Source organism: Octodon degus, unplaced genomic scaffold (assembly GCF_000260255.1).
Source record: "Octodon degus isolate 3935 unplaced genomic scaffold, OctDeg1.0 scaffold00018, whole genome shotgun sequence".
NCBI lineage: Eukaryota > Metazoa > Chordata > Mammalia > Rodentia > Octodontidae > Octodon > Octodon degus.
In genome coordinates, this window is record NW_004524594.1 from 18,217,605 (window position 1) to 18,241,522 (window position 23,918).

The window sequence follows — 23,918 nt, forward strand, 5'->3', positions numbered from 1 at the left end:
TAGGGGTGAACAGACTGGAGAAGAGGTGAGACAGTCAGACTGGAGACGGGAGCCGGGTCCTGAGAGCCAAGGTGCAAGACCAGGAGCCTGAGTTCTATTCTAAATGTGAAGAAAGGCCTTCAAGGGATGTTAGCAAAGAAGTTACCGTGGCTTCTGTTTTGAAGAAGAATCCTTTGCCTGCCACAAGGCGCCTGCCTTAAAAGAGGGGAGAGAAGCAGGGGCCGGATGAGAGGAGGGTGCCACTGTCTTAGTTACTCTTCTCTCATTGCTGGGACAAATACCTGACACACAAAATGAAGGAAGGAAAGGTTTATTTAGCTCACAGTTACTGGAGGTTTCAGTCCATACTCAACTGCGTCCAACGCAACGCAGAGCAGCACATAGCAGAGGGCAACCCTTCTTGGCAGCGGCAAAGAGCAAGAGAGCAAGGGAGGGGTAGCAGCAGCTCAAGCAGCTAGCTTCTCTTCCCACCTTATATTGTAATGCAAATTACCTGCCCCAGGGTAGGGGAAGTACTCACACCTATGGGTACTTCCCAGTACTTACCCACCTATGGGTAATCCCAGCAGTACTAAGACCCATAATCCCAACCTTGGATCACACATAATCCCAGTGGATCATGAGTTGACACAAACTCTAGAAGTCCTCACCCCATGACTACATGAGGCTTTGGGGGGACAATGAGACACAAATCATAACAGCCACCACCTTGCTGCTAGGGGTGAGGCATTGTGGGATCTCTAGGGCTCCCGGCTGGCCCACTGGATGCCCACCTGAAGGAGGCAGCAGGCAGTGCAGAGACCACAGCTACCCTGCAGTTATGGACACCCGCATCCCGGCTCCCCTGCCTGAATGCCACGGCTGTGATCAGGATTAGGTAAAGCAGCAGCCGGGTTGATCGGTGCTGTGCAGATTTACTGCCAGCTGCCGCTATTACTTTATATGAACATGGTGGTGAATTTTGATGACTCCATTTAAAACAGATTATGAAGAGGGGACCAGGAGCAGATGCTCGAGGTGGCCTCTGGGCAGCGCCCCGCTCTTTCTTGACAGAGCCCAGACTGAGTGCACCACTCACCCTAATTTTAGCTCCCAGCACATTTAGACTCAGACGAAAGCTGAAAAGCACAGGTCTCAGTGTGCTGTGCTTTGAAGAATTCCCCCTCTGAAGAATGTCTTGCAGCTAGCAAGGGGATTCACCCAGGCCACAGAGCAGGGATTGCAAAATGTGGCTGCCAGGATGGACGCATCGAGGGTCTCAGCCTCTGAGTTGATCTCACAGAAGCAACTGATGGCTGTTCCCCGCTGGGACCTCTTCTATTCAGCCTTCAGGGAATTAACCAGGTCACCGTCCCAGCACTAGAAATTATGTCGTGCTGTCTCCCTGACATGGTGACGTGAGAGTCTCTCCTGCCCTGTGCCAGGTTGCTCCGTCACTTCCTGGTCTTCAGCAGGAGGAGCTGTATGGACTGAGATCCCCTCCCATTCTCCAGATCACCCTGAGTAGAGTAGCAGGAAGTGGTCATCTTGTCCACTGAAGCACTGTGGTTGGCTAGTAGGTCCCAGGACCTCAGCCGCCTGTCGGGTCTTTCTCAGGTGCTGATTGAGAGCCCTCCAGAGGTCTGTAAAAGACACTAAGGACTTTATCAGGAAATTAAGCCGCTAAAGAAAAAGCTGGGACAGTCTCTGAGCCCAGCATTATCATGGAATGTGGAGCCCGTGAACTTGCCCTGGACTGTGGAGATTAGGCAGAGGGGAGCGTCTGAGAACTGGCTCACGTCTTGGCACTAGAACTGACCGTCTGCCAGGGCTCAGAGACCTGTGGCCTCCTCAACATCCTTCCCTGTGTAGCCAGAGTGGGCTGCAAGGCGAGCACATGGGGTCTGTCACTTTTATTATCACTCACACGATCACAAGAGGCAGTGGCATTTGCCAGACAGCCAGAGCCATGGTGACACCTGTTGGCTCCTGGCCATGTGGTTATCCTTTCTCATGACTGTGCCATCAGGGGCCTCCAGATTTCTAGGACAAGAGGACCAGGCCAGGCACTAAATATACAGTGGCAACTGCATGCAGAACTGGGCTTACTGCAGGCTGGGGATGAGTTGGTCTCCCCAGCAGTGGACGGGGACTTGGCTGGGCTGGTAACAGGGTTTGAGGCTGCCAGGGGACCCCATGTGTCTCTCTTCCCAGAAGCCTTTGTGCTTGTACCTGAGCCAGCACACAGAGCCCTGTTGTGGCCTCCACCCCCTTCCTTCCCCCCTGCGCTGTGCTTTTAGGTGGCAAGCTACAGCTTTCTCCCCTATACAAGTCCCTGACTTTGGGTTGGCTGGGATAGTGATGATTGTGGTTGTAAGGTACCAGATTTTTGTGGCCATGTCTCAGGGGTGGACATACCAAGTCCTGGTATGGGTGCAACATACCCTGGATTGGGTACAACATTTCTCCTGGATTGGGTACAACATTTCTACCCAAAAGCCGATTTGAGAGCTGAAATGATTTTACTTCTTTATCAAAAATATGTTAGTTATTTCATATCTCTTTATTTGCCTCTTATAAATTTGGTTTTCATAGAAGTGACACAAAAGTGTTTGATAAATATACGTTTGCATGAAAATCACCAATCCCACCATTGCCCTGAGACAGTAACTGTTGACACTGAGCTATTTATTCCTTCCCGGGAAAGGCTGTCCCCTCCCAAATTCAGGTCCAGCTGGAACCCCAGAATGTAGTGGTGGTTGTTATTAAAGTTTTATCAGGAGAATTGTCTAGGAGTCTGTCCTGCCCCTCAGGATGGTTAGGGAGAATTTGAACTCACCCCCTTGTCCAGCTGATCCTCAGTCCCTGTGCTCTCGATGACTATATTATTGTTTTCATGAGTGTATCTAAGTTTGCATGGGTGGCCTCTTATGCTCATGGGAAGTTCAGCTGGAAGTAAAAATAGGAAAATGAAACACAATTGCCCTTCACCCGAATTCCAGTGGGGGGATCCAGAGCGGGAGAGCATTTCATGGTTGCTGAGACTCAAGTGCTGCCTCACTGCTCCACAGCATGGGCACTACCGATCCAGCTCCCAGCATGCTCCAGTGCGGCTGCTTTAGCTTCAGCCATTGCGTCATCATTCCAATTCCCAGGAAGGAAAAGGACATGGCCTTAATGTAAGGACACTGTCAGTGAGTGAATACAATGCTGCTATTTGCGTCTCACTGGCCAGTATCTTATCATATAGCTTCCTTCTTGAAAGGTAAGACAGAAGACCAACCAGAGGGCCAGGTGTATCACACAGTCAGTCCCAGACTTCCAGAGTTGTTCAGTTCTGGAAGAACATTCAGAAGTCAGATTTGTTTGTAAATTGGATTTGCTCTTAAGTCTGACCGAGGGGGTTTTATACCTTGATGCAGATATACACTGTAAATCATAAAATATCCAACACACAAATGCTTTGAATTATTTTTATGTTCTCCATTACTTTAAAATGTGCAGGACAGCATACCTGGCAGGTAGTGGACTGCATGAGGTGGAATGACAAGTGGCAAGTGCCTTGCTGGAGGAGGTGTGGGCAGGAGATGATAGAGCCGAGGGGCTGAGGAGATAGCTCGGCAGTCTAAGTGCCTGCCTGGCACGCACAAGGACCCAGGTTCGATCCCTGGTACTGCATGCCATGTGGGTCTGGAACCCTGGGTGTGCTTGCCGGCCACTGAAACTGGATGTGGTGGTGCACACCTGTCATCCCAGCACTGGGGAGGCTGAGACAGGAGAATCATTATGAATCTGAACTGCATAGCAAGACCCTATCCTGAATGAATGAATGTGTGAATGAATGAATGATTTAAGTATTTTTTTTAAAAAAGGAGATGATAGAGCCAAAGGACCAGCAGCAACAGGAGATGCAGGGCGAGTGGAAATTCGCTCACCACAGATGTGTGTGTTCATCACAGGTGTTTTGGCAGATTCGGGTCTGTCTTCCTCCTGAGAAATAGTCTGGTGATGTCTGAGTTGTAGCTTCTTTTTCCTCACTCGTGATGATGTCATAGCCTTGAACGTTGTTCTGCATGGCTGCTGCGACCTTCGTGTATCATTCTGTGTTGGTGTCCAGGGCCTCAAAAGCCAGCAGTGCCTCTTTGAGTAAAAAAGATCCCCTTGCCATTTTCCATGCAGTGACCTCTTTGGTTCACGCAGGCCGTCTTCCTCGTGGCCCGTGCCGTCTTTGTCCTGGGCTACTAGTCCCATCAGGCCCTCATTCCAAGGTGTAACATGGCAAGGTGTTCAGTGAAGTCGCCCTCTTGTGGATCGGGCTCCAGCTTCCTGCTCAGTCACTAAGTTAGGCTCACTTCCCTGGACTCTGTGTCCTTCTCCTCAAGTCCTTGAACTTCATGAACAAACTTTGGGCAAAGGTTCTTCCAAAGCCCATTCCTGCTGATGGTCAACACCTCATGCCACACGAGGTTGGTGCTCTTTGTGGCCTGGTGGATATTGTTATCCTTCCAAAATTGTCACAGAGCTGTTCGTGCTTCATCAGCTAGCTGCCTTCAGTGCCTGACAAAAAGGGGGATGTGAACAGTATTTCTCAAAAGTCTCAGTGATCCTTGGTCCAAGGGTTGCAGGCATGCTAGAGCACTGGGGGGCAGCTGCACTGCTTTGATGTTGGGGTGAAAGTCAGCCCTGACTTGGGGGTGACCAGGTGCACTGGCAAGTGCAGAAGATTGATGAAATGGACATCGTTCTCCAAAGAATATTTCTCTGTGTCTCTCTGGGTTAAAGCGGTGGAACAACCAGTCCTGGAAAACAGCCTATGTATCTGTGGCTTTGTAGTTACTTCTGTGTACAACAGGGAGAGAGCCCTGGGCTATGTTGTTGAGGGCTTTTGGGTTCTCTGAATGAGAAACAGAGAGGCTTTGGTTTTGTATCACCGGAAGCAGCGCCACTAACCCAAGTAAGTCTGTCCTGTGCTGACTGAAGCCGGGTATCACTTTCCCTCTCTCAAGGATGTCACCTCCTTCTGGCGTCCCTTTCCAGAATGGTCCCAGCTCATTGATGCTCTGAGAGCCTTCATCAGGAATTTCACCAGTGTCACCAGAAATCCTTGGGCAGCTGTGGCTTCCAGATTTTCAGCCTCACTGCTTACTTTTATGCTCGAAGCTTGGCCCTAGCCTTGACTCTGTTAAACCATCCATGGCTGGCAGGAAAAGAAGGACCCTGCTCACCTTGTTTTCCCAAGTTTTCAGGCAGGCTTTTCTCCTTGTCTTGAATAAGCTATCAGCTGAGTGGCACCCAACACTGATTCTGACACTGGGTCCCCATGCCAGGAAGCTTCTCCCTCTCCCCTGTCACTGCTCCTTGCTCTCTGGATGTTATTGTTGACTTCATGGGCACAGCAGACTGTGCAGGTCCCACGACCTTGTCCTTGTTCTTTAGAGCCCTGCCAGTGGTCAAAGGATGAGCAACATCTGCAGCTTCTCACCTCAGTCTCTCAACAATTTTCAGTTTTGTTTCCATGGTTATTGCTTTGTGCTTCCTGGAAGTCCCCTCCACGACACCCCTGCCTTCTGTCTTGCTTCCGGACCCCCTGAGCCCTGAGTGAGCTCTGCACGGCTGTGTACTATCGACCTGTACAGTCACACACACAGCAGCACTACTGTGATAACATCCGGCGGACGTGGGAGCTACTTCGGTGATTTGTTCCCACCTACCAGTGTTTTGTCATTCGAGGTTTGTTCTTATCTGTGAAAGTTTGTAACTGTGATGCTCATAAGTTGAGGACTTACTATACAGATAGACAGAAGCGTAGAAGGCAGGTGACACTCTGGAGCCCCGCTGCACTACCTTGTCTTTGGTCTTTGATCTTTAATGGAGGGAAATCTGCTTGTCCTTTGAAGCTTGGAGCTGGGAGTTGAGGCTGAGTGCCTTGCTGAAGGGAATTGAGAGATGTGGTCTCAGGGAGCCCAGGCTCCTGCTTAGAACTGGCGATCCCTGGAGACTGGGCCCAGCTTTCCTCAGACAGCCACAGCACAACTGGGGTCCTTGTGTGGGCCCCAATGCGCTGGTAGTGCTGCCTGGTGCCATACTTTCCCCAGATTCATTTCACAGATGCACAGTGTGCGGCTCCAAGGGCAAGGGGTCGTGGTGCTTCGGAGCCCCACTGAGTGTCCCTGGCCTCATGGGTGGTGGATCCTGCTGGGCCTGGCTAGACAGCAGCCCAGGGAGTTCTCCTCTCTACTTCTATGAATTGTGCTGGCCCCTTGGGCTGTGGTACTTATAGGTCTGGGCACCTGGGAGTCCTGAGCTGTGATCCCTGTCACCTGACAGGAACTGCTATCACAGTGTCCCAGGCCAAGCGAGGACAAGAGCTGACCCTTCAGATGCTCAGCTCCAACTGAATGATGGGGACCACAGGTCTCAGCAGAGAAAGATAGGTGCCCCTTACACCTCCATGAAGCACACTGCCAGTACTCCAGCTACAGGCCAGGGAGAGATGACAGTGGGTCACTGTCTCACCCTTATCCTAGAGTCTAACCTTCATTTAAAGACAAATGACCCCATCGCTTAAAATTCACCACTGCACCTGCACCTTCACCCAGGGCAGAATGGGGCAGACACCCCCCCACCCCGACTTGGGTTCCATATGGAGCTGTGTGACCTTGGATGTGTTGCTTGGCTTCTCTGAGGCTTCTTAGTCTGGCCCTCTTGAGTACTGAATGCTTGGTGCTACTGGGAAGACACCAAGGAAGGTAGGAAATCAGGACACGTGAAGACAGGGCTGGGCCCTGAGGACCCTGCTGAGACAGGCCAGGCACAGAAGGACAGCAAATGGGGTGGGGTCTGGGAGGGGGCAGGAGCTATATTAATGGTGGCAGCATTTCAGTATGGGACGGGGAAGAAGTTGTAGCGATGGACAGTGGTGGTGGCTGCACAACTGTGTGTGTGTCACTGAGCTGAGGCCCTGGCGTGGATCAAACAGGACGTATGATGCTCTGTGTATTTGATCGCCACCAAAGATGCAGTGCTTACAGTGCGGATGGTGGAGGGACCTCTTCCTCGGGTGCCACCCAGAAGAGTGGACGGATCAGCTGCTGACTGATTTGTCCCGCTGCTTCGGCTCCCATATTCATGGCTTCAGTTTCAACCTTATCACATCGGGGGAGAAGACAGTCCTATCGTGTTAGTGTAGTATGTTCCCACATGGTGAGCTCTGAGCTCCCATCTGGCAGAGGGAAACTGGGACTGTGCTCCAGCAGCCCTGATGCTGGGTCTGCCTTCTACACCAGGGGGAGGAAGGGAGCTTTGGGCCCTTAGCACACCTGCAGGTGGCACTAGGACAGACTGAAGTTTGGGTCTGTGTCGTCTGCTCCTGCCTCCCTTGGAGCCCTCTGGCCCCTGCCGGCCTGCCCATCCTGCTGAAGGCAGTGCCACTGCCCGCCCTCTGATCATCCACAGCACTGGCCCCCGAACTCGGCAGCAGTCTCGGGGACCACTGGCCAGTCACAACCTCCCTCTCCAGGGCTTCTCCTGAGCACCCTGGCACCTCCATGACCCTGGGCTGGGGCCCAGGACTGTGGGAGGTACTCAACGCACTCCCAGCATCCAGTGCAGAGTTGGCGTCCTGCAACATCTCTAAGGAGCTGTCCTCAGTTCCCTGCCTCAGGAGGGCTCTTGGCTCTGACTCTGAACATGAGCCCCTGCCTCAGAGTGTGCTCCCAAGGGTGGTGCGCACTGTCACTGGCTGCTGCGTTGCCAGTGTCACTTACCCCGAGGGCTGTGTTCCTCTCCTTTATACTCTCAAGGTGTTGGTGCTGATGTGGGACAATGTGGGACGTTAGTGAGCGCGCGCCATGGTTGCTGTGGGAAATGCTGCATGGGGCTTGTTACAGTTTAGATCCCAAAGGTCCCTGAGAACTCTCAGCCCCTTAGAGGTGGAGCTTCAGATGGGATTGACCCCGGTGATGCCGTAGCTGACTTACAAATAGGAGCTGGGGCCTGGCCAGTCAGTGCAGTGTGCGCTGTCCAGTTGGATCGCCTGCCTGGGTCCACCCTTCTCTGTCCTCCTGGCTGCCAGGATATGAGCAGCTTTCTGCTTTTCCATTCGCGGTTGAGACCTCTGGCTTTGCCAAAATAAACCGATCCTCCTTTAATTGGGGGGATGTCAGGAATTGCCACTCAGCGACAAAAAACAAAGGGGGTCAACTCTGATTGGTAACACTGTTCACTCTATTCCCTTTTCAGTGACCTATAATACACCATAGAAGGCTCAAGGTCCTGCTAAGTCCCATAGTAAAGAGCCCCCGTGCTCTACATGGCCTGGCATTTCTCACATGTGACTGCAAAACCCATGCAGGCTTCTGCCTTGAGCACCTGCAGGGTCCTTGGAACTTTGGGGAGCACTAATGGCCCGCTTTCCCTATTTGAGGTTTGGGACAGCTGGGTGTGGCCTTTTATCCCACAGCTGCTCAGATTCAGTGAGCCAACTACCCCAGCAAGCCCTAAAATGCCCATCTTTCGAGCCCCACCTCCCAATTTGCTTGCAGCTTACAAGCAGATTCTTTTAGCCCGTACTGTAAGGCACATTTTGATAAAAAAAGGAACTAGTCATTGGTATTTAAAATCAGATTTCACATGAAAATCCAGGGTTCTGCCTTCTTTTTTAGGCAATAGCCATAATATTGCTGTAGCTGAGACTGTAGGGAAATGCCTGTCCTGAGAGAACCCTCACTCCTGCTTTGTGCGCTATGAAACAAAGACCCAGGGCCATGGACACTCCTGTAGCCCCCTACCCTCCACTCCCACTCCTTACCCTCTACCCCCGCCACCTGGCTTTCCGGCAAGACAGACACCCACGCTGCCGTGGCTGGGACCTGCAGCACCACCGCTCCATGCCCCCAAAGCTCTTGCTCTTCCGGCAGCCAGTGACAGTCCCCAGGGCCCACCCCACTTCCGGTCTAGGCTCAACCTGGAGGCCAGACACTGAGGGCGTGGCAGTAGGTGCTGGTAGTGCTGAGCTGGTTTTCCCTGAATCTTGTGGGCGAGTTTAGTGGTAGATGCCACGTGGCACCAGAGCTGTGACTGCATTAATTGGCCCAGCTGGGCCCAGGACTTGGGTATGGATGTCACGCCTGGCAGGGATCACTGCTTAGTGCAAGGAATCTCTCAGACAGGTGTTTGGTGCTGTCCCCCTTCCAGAGCAATTTAAAATTAATTAAAAATGCTGCCACAGAGTAGGGACCGTCCCCTCCTCAGTGGCCATCCGGCAGCTAGACATGTTCTCCCTATTTTTAACGCTGACAGCAGATTCCAGGATTGACGGCTTTGCTTCTGAATTTCTTTCTCGCTTAAAAACACCAACCGGAGGCCCCTGCTGCTGCCAAGCCCCAACCCCCACACAAAGACACGTGTGTGTGGGGATCCCTGTCTGGTGACGGGAGATGTGACTGCCATCAAGTCCCTTGGGGATGAGCCCCTCAATGCAGCTGGTGCCTTAGCCTCCCCCAGGGTCTTGTAGGACCCTGTCCCAGGGTTGAGTGGTACAGGGTGGCAACCATCTCAGACAGATTGTTAATGAGCTGGTGTGGGCTCCTCTGCTCCCTGCATGAGTCTGTGTCCTGCCCCCTCAAAGGAGGCTGCATTGTTCAGGAAAGAAGGCGGTATCTCCTCCTCAGCTGAGTCCTGTCCCTCCACTGAGCACAGAGGAGCAGACCCGGCCCCAGTGGCTTCTGTAGTTCAGGTTCTTCCCGTGTTTCCTGCACCAAACACCCTCAGTACCGGAGTAGTACCAGGACCCTGTGGGGGCTGAACTGGGGCTGAGCTTCTAGCGCCCTTTGCAGGTGCTCCAGCCTCGAGTCACAGTCAGCAGGAGGGACGACATGAGGGTACCATATAAACACAGACTGTGAGCCCGGGCTCCCTCCCAGCCCTGTGGCTTTGGACAGATTGTTGAACCTCTCTGAGCTGAGCTCAGCCCTCAGAATCATGGGGCTGACCCCTCTTCCTCCCCTGTTGTGATAATATGGACATTGGACCTCCAGATGGATGTAGAGTCCTGAGGCTACGGCATGGGTCCTTGATCCATGGATCAACATCTGCCAGCCACATTGGGTCATTGTCACTATTTTTATTAATTTACAGAGGCACAGCCAGAAACTCTGAGGGCTCAGCTTGCCTCTAGAAGCCCAGGAAGGGTGATAGTGCCTCATTCTGCTTCAACTGAAAGACACCCCCATAAGCAACCCCTTGTTTCCATTGTGTGCAGCTCCATCCACCTCCAGTCACATTCTGGACCCCAGCTCACCTCCTGTGTCTCTGCTTGCTGAAAGACCCAGCCTGGTCTCCCACACTCTGCCCAGGTGTCTGGCAACCTCATTGGCTGCCCCAGATGTGGAGAGTCCAGGCATCTAGAGGGGATCCCCACCCCAGGCTCCCCATCCTGACCCGCAACCCCGTGGTGGATCAGTTGCAGGAGGCCCAGAGACAAATGCCCAGCGACACCAGCCCCCCTCCCTGGGTGTCTATTTTCAGCCTCGGCTGCAAACAACTTGGGAGCCACTGCCTCTCCGCCTTTGTTCTGTGCAGCCTGTCTCCCATCTCTGTGTAATTATGGGGGATGTTTATTCATTCACCAAGCGCCCTCTGTTTGATTCTTAATTTCATGGGGCTTCTCTTTTTTCCATCATATAAATCCTGAGTTTTTTTGGTTGGGATCTAATTCCAGCAGCTTCTCCCTGCTGTCCAGCTTCAGATCTCTGGGACAGGCTGTGTGGGTGGACCGGGCATGGTGGGCAGACCGAGTCCTCTGGGACCCTCCTTATGCTCCACAACCAGGCAGCCTCATGAAAGGCCTCCTGAAGCCACTCAGGGGCCAGCACCAGGGGACAGCTGCATGCTTCCCAGCATTCCTCTAATCCAGTGAACACACACCACTTTGAGTTCAGGAAGCTGAGTTGGAGGATTGTGTGCTCTCAGAGGTCTGGATGAAGTCTAGAGTCATCAGAACCCTTCTCTCCCTTCTGCTAGAGAGAAAAACTGCTGTTTGGGGGTGTGTCCTTCAGAGAGGAACTGTCTGGCCTAATAATCCACTCCAGTTTAATGCACTCTCGTTAGCGTTCTGCTTGTTGTGCTGTTCTAAGTTTATTATTTTCTGGTCAACACACCTATTTATACTTCCCACTTTAGAACAGAATTCTAAGAAATTTTGCTTCCGGTGGCTTGGTCACTTCCCTCTTCTTCGAGGAAAGCAATTTATCAAGGGTGCCCAAGCCATAACCTGCTCAGGCCTTTGACCTGGCAGCTCCCCTGATGGGATGCAAACAACTCAGAAGAAGAGAGCTGCCCTAGGCACAAGGACTTGTTAGGGACACAGCAAGTGACAGAGCACTGCTTCTCAGCCAGAGTCTGGAGGATCAGCCCTGAAAGGGCTGGCCTGTCACCTCTAGGAATGTTCATAGCATTAGACTGGACATGCGGGCTCAGCATCTGCTGTGGCCTGAGCAGGGAAGGCCAACTGCCAGTCCGACTCCCTTTCCCAGCTTCCCTGTGTCCCAGGGTGTGTGAACCTGTCCCATGGGTGAATAGTGTCTTAAGCCACCCCCTTGTGGCACATGCTGATGATCCCAGTGCGGCTCAGTTTAGGGGGAGCAGGTTTCATCCCCCATCCCCACCGAAGTAGAAAAATGCACAGTTGTGTCAGGCAGAAGCCAGTGGCTGGAATCCTCTGCAAGGGACTGCTCTGCTGACCCACTTAGGAAAGTGGGGCACTCGGCAGGTTGGGCTCTTTTTAAGCAGAGTATTAATGAGTTGAGCCGTGACAGAGGCACCTTCAGTCAGAACAACAGCACTAGAAGGCTCCTTGCGTCGGCAGCGGGGGGAGGCCAGCAGTGGATGGCAAAGGGCACGCAGCTCCTCCTGGGGAGCTGCAACCCCTCAGGCCTGGATGCTACATGGGGGTGCGCATGTCAGGCAACTGAGAAGAGTGGGGTAGAGCCGCGTCTGCAGGCTGAGGAGGGGTGATGATGGTGCAGCCCCTTGCCCAAGGAGCTGGGTTTCTGGACGTCAGACTCCAGTGCTCAGAGGAATCTGGGAACAGCTCCTAGGAGCACCACACCCTGCTGCTACCTGGACTCCTCCCTCAGAAGAAAGTCGGGGGCCCCGTAGGAAGTTACTGTGTGTGAGATCTCAGTGTGCAAGGCTACCTAACAAAGCCACTCAGCCAGATGGCTGCAGCTGCAGACAGTCACTGTCCCCTGTCCTGTGGGCCAGATCCTGCGGTCACAGTCTCCCAGGGCTGGCTTTTGCTGAAGCCTCTCCTTGACATGTCTTCATGAGGTCGTTCCTGTCGACCGTCTGTGTCCTGGACCCTGGCCTCCTCTTCTTATAAAGACACCAATCAAATTGGATTTCATCCCACCCCAAGGACCTCATTTTAATTTAATTACTTTTATAAAAGCCCTTTCTGGAAATGACATTAAAAGTCACTTGAAAAATATGAACTTTCAGGGTGGTATAATTCAGTCCGTAGCATCCATACACCCTCCAAAGCCATGGAGACTTGCTAGTCTTTCTCCTCAAGGGCCCCTCTAGCCTCCCTCCAGGGGAGGGCGGCTGCCTTGGCTTTGTGTGTGCACCCCCTCACCTGCTGCCCCACTGTGTGTTCAGCGGGGCACACTTAACTCTTGCCACAGAGCAGGGTGACTGCAGGGAGCCTGGGGGATCAGGGCATGGGTACAGACAGATGAGCAGACCCTCGTGAGGACTTGAAAGTGACATCAGGGCACAGTCACCTGGCCCTCCGAGCCTACACAGCACAGTCATGTAACTGTTCTGTAAGATCCAGTTGTAAAATAGGACACTGAAGAGAGACTGCGAGGAAAGGAACACTGCCACCTGCCTTGTCGCTTCAGCCAACCATCAGAAAGAGGCAGGTGACCTCCTGATCCTGGCTGGTGACCAAGTCCTTCATTTCCCGGGCCCTCTCCCCAGCCCCTGTGCCAAGGAATCAGACCCCATATGGAGATCTGGTCCTACCTGTCTTCAGAGCAGCCTGATTCTCCCCCAGGACCTGTCCTATGTAAACACATGGGTGGACAAGGCCAGAACAAGTTCTGGGGAAGCCCCTTAAAGGGACGCCTGTGTCTCCCAGTGGCATAGCCTTCCATACAGAGTGACTTGTGGGCCCTCCACTTTGTTTTGCCAGCATCTCATGGAGCCGTTGCCCTCAGCAGCCCCTTGGAACTTCAGGTCAGAGAGCTCTCCTGCTCTTCTCCCAGGAATCTCTAGTGAGGTTTCCTTCTCCTTTGGAGCAGGGCTTGGATGCTCTTTGGGGACCAGGTCAGCTGTATGAAGGAGCTGAATTCTATCAAACAGACCTGTGTGATTTTCAACCCACATGCAGCCAAAGGCCAGGAGCTCTCTGGGACTGGGCTACAGGCTTCGCCTCAGTACCTAATTCTCTGCCTGACTTGGAGCTGAGGGGGTCGTAAGCACAAATGCAAAGGTGACACTAGGGTACCATTTACCTGTGAGAGACAGAGTCCAGACAGACTGTGCAAACTGCCCAAGGCACACAGCCAACCCCTGACACAGAACAGACCAGGATGGACAGGCTGCAAGGGCCCTCCAGTTGCCTTCCTCCTTGAGGTCACCGTATTGCCTTAAAAGGTCTGGTGACAATTTGAGCTGCTGCAGGGCTGGGAGTATAATTCATTTCCTGGATGTCTTTCTTTCCAGCTTGTGTTTTGACCACCCCCCCCCAAAGATAGAGGAGGCAAAATCATCCTCTAATTTTCCTAAAAAGAAATGAATAAAATCTTAAACACTCTTACAACATGATAAGATTTTCTATATATACTAACAAATGCCTTGCATCGTCAGGAGCCACGTACTTATCAGCCAACGTTGTGCTTGTTCCCCTGGTGACACAGCCAAGCAGGATTAGGCAGTGGTGACACTGGGGCAGTTTGTGAGAGGGAGAAACAAGCTAGGTCCTGCCGTGCTGCCGTGTCCCGCATGAGCCCAGGGAAGGAGACACACAGAGAGTCAGCTAAGTCCCAGGAAATGAGGTGTCCCAGAAATGAAGGCTGTGATCCTGATGCCCTCTGGAGAAGGGAGCATGGTCAGCTCTCTGGTTAGAAAGAATGGTCTGGAATAGGTTAGTACAAAATATGGCACATGGCTCCCGACCCCTCTCCTCAGCACTGGGAAGGAAGACCATTTCCCTGAAGCCACCTGGTGTGGCCTCAACTTTCCTGACTCCCCAGAAGGAATAATGTTGGCCTCTGAACATCAAAGGTCTTGGGGCTCTTGGCCACCAGCCCCAGGTGGGATCACCCTTGTACGTGCTTTAACCCGTGAGTCAGCTTGGAGGGAGACAGCTGAGGTCTCGCCCTCCAGAATCGAAAGCAAAAAGTCCCTAGGATCCTGTTGCTCGGCACCTGCGGCCCACTGCCCACACAGGGGCTCCTCTCAGCTCCCCACGCTCTGCAGAGCTGCTGGGATCCTTGGCTGTGGCAACTGAAGGAGCTTCAGAGGCTGTGCCACCTCCTGCTCACCATGTGTGTCCATCACTTTACTATTCAGTGCCTCCATTGCTGTGCAGTGTGTGGGAGTCCCAGAAGAGCCACAAGGTTCCCTTCCTGTCCCATTTCCAGGACACTCCTGTGGCTGGGTCTTGAGATGGCTGTTAACATGAAGGTAGCACTGCCCCAGAGAGCTATGGAGACGGGTTGGTGCCTGGTCTAGACAGCACTGCTGCAGGTCCTATTCTGATCATGCCAGGTCACCCTGTGGGCAGGTGCAGCGATGCTTCCCTGCCCTCCCTGCCTTCCATTCCAAGGCTGAATAACTGTTCCCAGCCCTCCTGGCATGTGCTGTGTGTGCCCCTTCCCTTCCAGGTCCTTTTCTTCTTTGACTTCCGGGCTTTCCTAATGCTAATATTAGCTTTGTCTCCAACTTGGCCCTGGAAGGGATTGACTTGAAGGTTAAATCAGTCACAGAGCCTTCTTAATTAGTTCCCACAATACAAGTCTTCCTTTGGATCCTTTGAGGAGGTGATGAGCTGGGGCACGTTCCGAGCACTCTTGTGTTCCAGGGTATCCTGACATCATACAGTTTCCCATTCACTAATGGGCTGACCTGAATGTCAAGGACTTCTCCTTCAACCTACCTTCACTCAAGCCTCCCCCAGTCCTCCAATCTGCAGGTTGGGTTCCCACCTGCCTGATTTCACTCCTTCCTGATGGACTGTAGAAAGCCCTGGTACTAGGAGCCAAGGCTCAAGAGGGCTGCCCCATCCTGTTTCAGACTTTGCTTCTTACATGGTCTGTAGTCAAGGCATGTGCAGCCTCCTCCCCACTTGGCCACACTGGCGTCTCTGCAACAAGAGCATGTGCTGCCCATATGCAGGGTAGTATGCTGGCTCCAGATACTATGCCCTTTGGGGAGGGAGTGGGCAAGAGCGGGAGGCCCTTTGTATAGAATTCCTCTCTTTTTCATTGATACTTAGGATGAAAAAGCCTGTTGAGTTGCTGCCTCCACCTCTTGGCTCAATATATGTGAATGTATTAACTATATTAATATTTCTTATGAGCCATGACTCCCACTATCTGTCAAAGTCAGAGTAGCTCATGTCAGATAACTTCATTTGATAATAGTGACAAATTTCCTGAGCAAAATAAAGATAGAACTAAAGGTGCTAGAACTCTTGACAGAGGGCAGTCTTACTGGGTTGAGGATTGAGTTCAGGACTATTTTAGTGGCTCAGAATGGAATGGAGGATCTAGAAAGAGGAGCACCCTAAAATTTGCACATAAGTCGCCTCAGATCTTTGGAAGCTCCTAGCTGGCACGCACAGGGTGAGAGTCCACAGCCTGGTGCAAAACAGCAGTTTCAGTCTCAAAGAGCCAAGGAAAGAGTCACTGTCTAGAAATGAATCCTGCCATGTTTGTGGACTTTAGTAAATACCTTGGGCTTTCTATAGCAGTCCCAGAAGGGCCTTGATGATCAGAAAACCCCAACAGAGACTCTTTCAGCAAATCCTTCACTGGACAAAATGTTCTGTCAACAACTTCACACCGTGCTAGAAAAACATGTTTCAGTGGAAGATAACAGAATCCAGAGGCTTTGCAGAATCTCAAACACAATGTCTAATATACAAACAGAAATTACTAGATAAGCAAAGAAAGAAAAGGTGACATGGAGCCAAAGAGCCACAGTTTAATGGAACTATGAACACACAACACAGGTATGGACATGGCCAGACAAGGGCGTACAGTAACCAGAACATGCATGTATTAGCTCCCACTTCACTAGGACTTACAAGTTGTATCCTGAGCACGAGTGAGTGTGTGTGTCCCCCAAGCCCACCCCTTGTCTTCTAGACGCCCCCGGCTGTGGAGAGGGAGCATTCACTCATGGAGGGAAGAATTCTAGGAACAGGCATTTGTTCCTCTTTTTCTTAGCACTAGGAATTTTAACCTTGTGCATGCCTGGTCAAGTGCTCAAACACTAAGCTAAATCCTCAGCCAAAAGATTTTTATAATTATTTATTTTGAATCAGTCTCACTCAATTTCCCAGGCCACCTCATACTTCAGAGGAGGAAACTGAGTTCCAGAGCCCTTCCTGGGCCACAGACTGAATCAGGATACTCATCTTCTTGCCGTAGACTTCTTTACCATTTCATAGCAAGCTACAAAGCAGCACACATCCGGGCTAACGTCTGGGCAGAGAGCTCTGCAGTGCTAACCCAGACGCCCTGGGCACAGCCATCTTTGACAACTGAGATCAAAGTCCAGAGGACCTTTAGGAGTCCTGCTGTTGTGGGTAAGGGACTCCAGCAGAAAATCAGAGCAGGGTTAGGGAGCAGGATAGATGGGAGTCTTCAGCTGCTACCAGAGAGTGGAAAACCTGGCTCACATTCCAACCATCAGTCATCTTTCTCCTTGATCCAGAGCTGCCCGTGAAGGCACAGAGATGGGCCTGCATTTATCTACAGAGGAAGATGGGCCTACAACAAGAGGCTCAATCCTGTTATTGTGGTCTAGGTACTTTCTGTGCCCAGGACATCTTCAAGGACTTGGAGGCCAAGTGTGGGCTCCTTGAGCAGACAGGGCAGGGCAGGGTAGTGAGTGTGGGTAGCTGTCCCCGGGGGAAGGCTGGAATAAGTAGCTGGGTGTCCAGAGGAGGGAGCTGCAGGTTGAATATCCCTGTAAACCTCCCCAGCCCTGCGATGCAGAAGCCTCACAGCCAGGCCCAAGGGAGGTTTGATCCCAAGGATTCCAAGGATCTGCTAAGATCCTCCTTAAGCTCAGGTGTTCTAAGTACTGGAAAGAAGGACCAGAGCCAATTCCTATTTCTTAACAAACTAAAGACCCTCCCAGAGGCTCTCAAGCTGGTTGGAAGTGGCCGGGCCTCCCTCCCTCCCTACTCCACAGCTGGCCAGTAGGGCTCTGAGGACCCACAAGGGATGTTTCTCTGTGGGTCCCAGCCTCACACTGCCATCTACCAGGAAAATCAGCCTCCCTCTAGCCCCAACCTACCTGGGTTCTGGCAGCCAGCACATTATGTGCCCCCCACCCCAAAAGTTGTCTGGATCGTTTACTCATGGACCACGCAAGCCCTGGGCATAGTCACGCCAATGGTTTGGGCTCTGACAAGATGTACTCTGCATGAGCACAGTACCAGGAAGCACTTAATGCCTAGCACCACTGCTGTGTTTCCCTTGTAAGGCAAGTAGCTGCCACAAGCCTGACCTCCCTTTTCTGGTCCCCAGAAAACTGTCCCATAAGGCACTGGAGTCCACCAAGAATCCCTGGCCCCGTTGGCACCCTATCCAGACATCCCTGGGTATGTTAACCTGAATAAGCAGTCAACGTCACTGAGCGTTTAAATGTCTTACATCAGTCCATGAGCCTCAGTTTCCCCTGTGGGAGGTCTAAGCACTCTCACCCAGCTCTCAGAAGAGCTACCCCGCTGAAGCCATTGTGGCCACTTGCTTGCTTTGTCTTTCCTATCAGGGCAGCACTTCTAATCTGGAATCTTCCCAGAATGTATCTCAGAGACCCCCTCCCTTCCTTTGTGGCCACCTCGCCTGCAGCTCCCAAAGTGCCTGGATGGTAATGGTCCCAGACGTACGGCCCAAGTGACTATCAGGAAACTGGAGAGAGAAACCTCCCAAGGTGGCTTCTAACCCCAGCCCCTATCGGCACCATGCCCAGTGTGGAGACCGGGGGAGATTCTGAAACCCCTGCTTCAGTGCCACTCCCTCCACTCTCCATGACCCCCAGGGCTCCCGCAGGAGCAGGCCTCCCTCTGTGGCTCCAGGCGACAGGAACATTACAAATGCCGCAGACACCTACCTCTTTGTGCAAAGATAACCCCGCATTATTGCCGAGACGCCTTTTTATATCTGGTGTTATTTATAAGTATGATTCATTTCACAATTATTGTGAGATGGAGAAATGTTGCCTACTAATATTTAAATCGCAGTTATGTAGAGCTACGAGCAAGGGAAGCAAGGTCGGCTATTTTGGATTTAGTGGGGGCCAGGCTGGAGGAATTGGGCTGTAGCCCCTTACCTGTACCCCACCTACCCACCCCCACCACCGTGTGCTCCAGCTCATCCTGCTGCCAAGGCTCCAGTACACACTCCCTTCTCAGCATCCAGTTTTTACTTCTGAAATGGAGGCTGGGGCTGGTGGGCCACTGAAACCTTTGGCCACCACCAGCCTTTATAGTTTAGTGACTTCCTCTCAACCCCCATGGGGCTTTGGGAGCGGAGATTGCAAATAGGCTGGGGGCCTTCCACTCCTACTTTACCAGCCAGTAGTTTGGGAGCAAGAATCCCTGCTGGGTGGGCCTGTTAGGCAGGAAAGGGAAGGCCCCAAAAGGTGCAGGTGTCCCAAGGCACCAAGGAGAGCCAGAGCCATAGGTGTCCAGCCACACCTGAGCATCACAGATGTGGCAGATAGCCAGAGGCAGCATCACCGGTGGACACTGCCTCAGAACCAGTTCTTTGCTGTCCACTCCCTGCCTGGTACCTGCTGCATTTGGTGTAACATGGTGGCCCTGGCAGCAGGGGAAGCTGAAGGTGGGCCCCAGTTTCCTATCCAGGAGGCAGGCCTGGCAGACACAGCAAGGATACAGAGCACACCAGGGCTGCAGCCAGGGGACAAGAATAAGGGAAAGGTGAGTCCAGGAGCTCAGCCAGCAGCCTTCCCACCTCCCGGGCTCTGCAGCAGCAGCTGTGTTGGCTGTGTGTTAACCTTGACCAGGTTGGGGCATAGAAGTAAGGTGGCTTCTTGTTTCTGGGGATTTAGGTCCAGCTGGAGACAGGCCAACCTGGCATGCTGGAGATGCAGCAGGGCACTCTGGGAAGGCAGAGATCCCGGCAGAGAGAAACCTCAATGGCCACCAGGGGCCTTTAAGAAGGGGTCTCTCCACTTCTGACTCAGGGTGACCTCCCACAGGAAGTGGCACCTCAAGAGACAAGTGCAGTTGGCCAGTCTGAGGGGTGAAGAAGAGCACCTCACCCTCTATCCACTTGCAGACTTTTAAATTAAACATTTATTTAGTAATCACTGACACCCTCCCATCCAGGCCTTGCTATGCCATTAACCCTCTCTGTCCTCATGGACCTCTCCTCAGGCAGCCCCCCTGACGTCTGCCTTTTACACATGAAGGCATAGAGGCACAGAGGAATCATGTGACTTTTCCAAGGCTGCAGAGCTGGGAATCCCCTCACCCTGCTGTCCCAGCACACCCCAGGCTGTCCCATTCCTGAGTTCTATGTGCACTGTCCCTCCTTCTGTGCTACAAACATAACACTCGGGTGACCACACAACCATGCTGGGAATCAGCTGTTATTCCAGTTTTACAAATGAGGAAATAGAGTTGGGGTGTCCTCACCAGCCACGCCATGGCTGTAGAGGACACAAAGCACATTAATGCCTGACTATAGATGGCTTGGCTCCCACATGCTCGCTGAAGCCACAGCAAGGGAAGGTGGGCTTGTTGTCGTGTCCCAGGGTCTTCACACAAAGCTATATTGTCACCCCTTTGTAAAATTTTATTTGAAGCAGAGTCTCCACTAAGTCATTAAGTTGCCCAGGATGGACTCAAACTTGTGATCCCCTGCAGTAGCCTCCCATTGTTCTCCGTATCGGTGAACAGTTTTTCTTCAAAGACTGGCACATCCGGGTCTCACAGTATGTTTATAAACACCTGGCGCATCCTCCCTGCCAGGACTTCAGAGCACTTGGAATGTCTGATGTGCTAAGAGCCTTTTTTTATACAAGAACCAAAATTATTTTCAGCCTGTTGTCAGGCAGTTGTCAAAAGACATGGAAAATGAAGGGCTTCTGAGTGTGCAGGCTGGAGAGGGAGGCTCGACACTGAGGTAGATCAGGGGTGCAAGCATGGCCCCCTGGGGCCAGAGCCCTGAGGTGAAGGTTGGGCACAGGAGTGACCCAGGGGCCAAGAAGAGTTGAGCTCACAGCTGCAGGACTGGGCAAGAAGGCTGATGCTTTGCGGTTCGTTTTGGAGTCACCCTCTTCCTTCCTGGAAACTGTTGGATTTGGGAGTCTCTGTCCAATTTTTCTTGCTGCTTTATTGTGTGTGCATGAACATGGGATAATCCCCAGCCCCAAAGGCACTTACCGCCCTTTAGGGTGACGGGCAAACGAACACAGCCACCGCCGAGCTCCCGGACACTGACTCTTTGCCGTCTACTCCTCAGCCCGTGCCCATCTCTATCATTGGGATTGAATTCATGTGACAGGAAACCTCATCCACACTCAGTAGGGATGTGGCCAGCCAGTGCCTGCAGGACACCTTAGGTCCCCTGTGGAAGACCCTATGCAGGACAAGGAGTTTCGAGGTGGTGGGAGAAAATCTCCACATCTTTTGCACATAGGCCCTGATGCCCTTGCATGTGTGGTCATGAGGCAGAGAGGCCCCGCTCTTCCAGGACTGACAGCTCACCCAGAGAGCCCTGAGGACAGTCTCAGGGGTCCATACCTGGGGAGGCCAAAGGAGCACTCCAGAAATTTCAGACACCATGAGGGGTTGAATTGCTCTGGGAAAAAGATCTCTAGGAGAAAATGGCTTTGTATGTCATCTCCCATCTTTGTCTTAATTTTCATTTTTAACCCTCACTTAACTGTGCCCAGTCTCCTTAGAGACAGTGATATATGAGTCCTGTGTTCTTAGGAGGCTCAGCCCAGGTTCTGCCTTTACTGCCCCAACTTTCCCAAGCACCTGGGTCAGCGCTGGGGAATCTGGTGCCCGAGTCCAGACGCTGAAGGGCCTGAGTGGGTGGGTGCAGATATAGCACAGGCCAGTGGCAGGGGCAGTCTGAGCCTCTCTCCTAGCAGGACCCCTGAGTGCAGGGGTGATGGCAGAATGAGGCCAGCCTGCGACACTCATTCCTACAGAGCAGGTTCTCTCCTAGTCACACAGGCAATCTGAATCACAGGGATGTGGTAGCCGGCCTGTGTACCAATATACCGGGCAGTGGCTCCCAGGGAGAAGGAGGACCAAGCAAGCCCAGGAAGGAAAATGCCCTTAAGGATGCAGATGGCTCCCTGCAGGTCAGGATGAGGTTTATACTCTGACTGACCCGTCATATCAGTCAGTGATCTGCATCCCCTGGGGAGAGAGTGAAGTGGTAGCGCTGATCATCTGAAGCTAGGGACATGTGACCCAGAGACAGCATTACCTCCCGGGTAAGGGCACTGTCTCCAGCAGCAAAAACCACTGTGCTCGAGTTATAATCCCCTGACACTAGGGATGCTCAAGGACAGAATGTCTACTACCTAGGCAGCAAGGCAGTGTTAGAAGTGGGCCACTCCCCCTGCAAACCTCTTGGGATTGACCTCAGACCCCACGTGGCAGAGCCTGTTCGAGCCAGGCATCAGGAGGCCTGCCTTCTTGCCTCCACTCTCTGAGTTTTCCCAGTTTCCCTTAAATGTGGCTTGGAAATGTTGTCTGCTTATTAAAATTATAGAAGGGGTCTGAAGAAAGGACTCCCTTGCAAGGGGGCGCCTGGACTCCTCATGTCATCTTGCTTCTGTCTCTGGCCTGCCCCGTGCCATCTGCAAAGGAACCAGATTTTGTGTCCCATACTCCTGTGGCCCTGGTCTCCCCAGCTCTAGGTTCATACCCAGAGGACGGCAGCTGCAGGGCTGGGGTTGGGTGGGTCAGAGAGTACAGAACAAAGCCACAAGCCGTGGTCATGGGGAGACTGCTCACCCTAAGACTGCCCCCTTCTCTTCCCCCTGGATAGCCCAGGCCCCATTTGTTCCCAACTCTGATCCTGCTTATGGGTAAGTGCACACAGGGGAGCGCTTGCTTCATATGCATTCGACAGTAGAAGTGCCAGCTGAAAACTTTGCATTTGGGCTGCTGTGTTCCTCTTTGGAGTTTCTGGTCCTTTCCTTGGTTCTTGGGTGCAGAGGCCCCAGCTTGGGGAAGAAAGCTCCTGTGTGTTTCCTGCCGTCTCTGATTGGAAAAGGTATAGGATGTACCCTGGACCCTGGGGAAAGGCCTTCCCCTCCACACCCGCTGTCTGAGGCCAGCCTCCCACTCCCACCCCCAAAGTATGGGAGCGTTGCTAGGCTCAGGCCCCAGCCTCACAGGAGTGCGCATGCTCTCCCCTGTGCCAGCAGTAAAGGCAGCAGCGCCTGGCAGGGGAACTTGGCTTGGACGAGGCTCTGTGCTTCTGGAAGATATCGATTGTGGACAGATGGAGCAAGCATGAGCATCCCTGGGTCTCCCATTGAGTTCCCTGAGCTCTGGCGAGTTCCCTGGGCCCACATGGCTGGGCATGTGAGTGGCTGGGTCCCCCAGCCTCTGAAGAGGAGCTGCTTTTCTCTGCTAACACTAAAGCCTCACTGTCCCAGCTTCCCAGGGCTGGGCAAACCAGGGCAGGCAGCTGGACCTCTATCTAGCACATCACATTGTCTCTCCTATCTTGAAGATGCACAGCCAGGCTGCCCTACCCAGGAGGCGCATCCTCAGTTCCCCACTGATGAGACAGAAAGCAGATGTGTCCTCATGGGTGATAGCGTGTCACCCAGCCGGGATCTCCCGGGAGCTGTTGACCCTTGCCCTGATTGTCGAAGAAGTTGCATGAACTGTGTAGGATTCCTCAGTGGCATCTTGGAAGGCACAGTTCCCTAGTGATGGCTTAAAAATCACTCAGTTCTATGACAAACCGTGGGGGTGGGGGATGGTAGGAATGCCCTCCCTCCGGGTGGCTTTGAGATAGTTAAGAAACCCTGTGAGTTCAGTGGGTAATGTCTAATGTTTGGCTGATCCGACCTGCTAGTCTCTGTCCTCCCAGGACAGAGTGACAGCTGGACACAGGGTCCACCTCTTCCCTTGCACATCTGCAGAGAAAGTATTGCCAACTACGGATACCAGCCTTGTCTTCGTGAGGGCCATTTTTGCTGACACAGTGTGTCAGCCACATGAAATCGAACCCCAGTGGTCCCATTACTTTCTTCATCTCCTCTCCTCCTCCTCCTCTTCCTCCTCCTTCTTCCTCCTTCTTCTTCCTTCTCCCTTTCTCTCACTCCCCCCCCCGCCCCCGATTTCAGAAGCAGTTCTCTTAGCAACCAGAAAAAAATGTACTTTTAGCCCCAGCCCCAGCGGCAGATGCAGGGGGTGGCAGCAGCTTTGCCCCCCAGGACACTCCGTGTGCTTCAGAAAGACTTTTGTCCTCGGGCAAATAGGATTCCCTGGGCCATCTGCTGCAGTGAGCCACACCAGCCTGATCCCCGCCCTCTCTGTTGGCTTTGTGCTTAGAACTTTCCCCGCATGGCTTTTCCAAGGGATGATCTTTTCTGGTTTCTCTGAGACTTCCGCTGGGGGGTGGTGAGTGCTGGAGACACGTGGAGAGGGACTGATGAGCTCATTTTACCAGCTGTGTGGAATCGGG

General features: G+C 52.7%; 1 protein-coding gene across 3 annotated transcripts in view; it reads left to right on the forward strand.

Annotated features, from left to right (window-relative positions):
- Shank2 (SH3 and multiple ankyrin repeat domains 2) overlaps positions 1–23,918 on the forward strand; it is a 537,673-nt gene that overhangs the window by 228,144 nt on the left and 285,611 nt on the right. The gene's annotated exons all lie outside the window — the stretch shown is intronic.